The sequence below is a fragment of the Cucurbita moschata genome, unplaced genomic scaffold (assembly GCF_002738365.1).
Source record: "Cucurbita moschata cultivar Rifu unplaced genomic scaffold, Cmos_1.0 Cmo_Scf00152, whole genome shotgun sequence".
NCBI classification, from domain to species: domain Eukaryota; kingdom Viridiplantae; phylum Streptophyta; class Magnoliopsida; order Cucurbitales; family Cucurbitaceae; genus Cucurbita; species Cucurbita moschata.
Window position 1 is genome coordinate 92,163 of NW_019268668.1, and position 2,188 is coordinate 94,350.

The window sequence follows — 2,188 nt, forward strand, 5'->3', positions numbered from 1 at the left end:
TTCAATGCTCCAAATTACCAACTATTTTCTGTAAGGTCTATTCAATGCTCCAAATTACCAACTATTTTCTGTAAGGTCTATTCAATGCTCCAAATTACCAACTATTTTCTGTAAGGTCTATTCAATGCTCCAAATTACCAACTATTTTCTGTAAGGTCTATTCAATGCTCCAAATTACCAACTATTTTCTGTAAGGTCTATTCAATGCTCCAAATTACCAACTATTTTCTGTAAGGTCTATTCAATGCTCCAAATTACCAACTATTTTCTGTAAGGTCTATTCAATGCTCCAAATTACCAACTATTTTCTGTAAGGTCTATTCAATGCTCCAAATTACCTACTATTTGCTGTAAGGTCTATTTTATATGACATGAGAATAAATTCAAGATTTCAAGTTGGTTGGAGCAAGTTCGGAACCAAAACTCATGCTAGTTATTATGGGTTCAAATGATTACGACACCTTATGCCTCAAGAAAATTTGAATAACTCAACAATGTTGTTGTTCCTTATTCTATGTTTTCACATCAAGTCATTTCATAAAGGTCCTCTACCTATTCTATGTTTTCACATCAAGGTCATTTCATAAAGGTCCTACCGGGAGTTGAACCCAGGTCGTTGGATTCAAAGTCCAAACTGCTAACCACTACACCATAGAACCCCTTATAAAAATTTATTTTGGAATGGTTTTCCTATTTTATGCAGATTCCACAAGAAGAGAGATCCTATCACGAGTCAAACTCAAGTTATTGGATTCAAAGTTCTAGAGCTGTTTTATCTAACTCGTTGTGATCTTGAGCACCTTTAGAGTGGTTGCAGAAGTAACCCTCCAGTGTTGATTGAAGCTCTTGGAGAACATGTAATTTTATATATTTCTTATAGTTAATTTATATATTGTTGTATATTACAAACAAATTGAAATAATACTTTACATTCCAGTCTTTCTTTCTTCCGTGCAAGACTTAACATGAAAACTATATTATTTCAATATTCACTCGAGAAACAAGGGGTGAAAACTATATTATTTCAAACCCTCCATTATTGCTTCTACTTTGCGTGAAAATGCTTCCACTAAATCATGTTGCTAACTAGGTTGTTTGGTTCGGTTCAATTCTTGGGTCCACTAGACTGAATCGACCTAGCTCAATTAAACTCTTGATAATATAAAAATCATAAGTTTCTTAAATTACGTTAACTTAAAAGTTTAACCCTAATTTTTTTTAGAATATTTAGCTTTGTTTCTAGTTGATCTCTAAATGCTTAGAAGTATCTAATAAGACTTCTATTTAAGGAACTTTTCTCTATAAAAGATGTAAGACTTCAAGTTTATTATTAAGGAATTTCAAATGAGTGATTTGATATATCATATAGGACAAAAATATTTATTTGTTTCAAATATCTTATGTTGACCCTTCTTTTTTGTCAAGTATTTTGAATATTATCATTGTGAATTACTAATGGCATTAGATTGAATCTCATTAATAACAATATCCCAAAACTCAGGTAAAGATGACATCAAAATTAATACTTTAATTTCATCTTCAAAATTTATTTCCACTTAACTCAGTTGACTGATAATTATAATAGTCACCGTGCACAAATATTTGCAACCTTAAAAGGTAGAAATTATAAGGAGTACAAGAGAAGAGTGCTTAAAATAGTTTCAAAATATAGAAAAAAAGAAAAATAGTAGGATTTGGTCAAAGTCAACATCCATTGATCACTTATGGCACAACACAGCAAGGGTAACATTTTTTTTATTTCTCTACTATATTAGGCCCTTTGGTTTATTGGCTTTACAAGATAGACATGAAGTTTTCTATGTTTGAAATAAATTTGGTTTGATTGTTTTCTGATTAGCATTGATACCATCAAAACTTATTTATTTCTTTGAAATGTTTGAGTTTACAATTTACATGTTTTCATTTTTCTACTTTGTTTGTCTGCATTTAGAAATGAAGCAAAATTAGTCTGAAGGTTTTAGGTAGATTGTTATAATTCTAATTTTTAACTAAAAAAAAAATTAGTCTCGTTGTCACGCTTAAAACTACCCTATAGGTATAATCGACCTATTATCTTATGGCTTTTTTGCCTTAATCTTTTGATGATAACAAACCTACCTTCAATTATTAACAATTCTCAGTATTTTTTTTCCACAGTGTAAGGTTGGGAACAACGATTTTAACGTCT

General features: G+C 30.4%; 1 non-coding gene across 1 annotated transcript; it reads right to left on the bottom strand.

Annotated features, from left to right (window-relative positions):
• Window positions 1–587: 587 nt before the first annotated feature.
• On the bottom strand, window positions 588–659 carry TRNAQ-UUG. The gene has a single exon. It is a non-coding gene; the product is annotated as a tRNA-Gln (tRNA).
• Window positions 660–2,188: the final 1,529 nt, after the last annotated feature.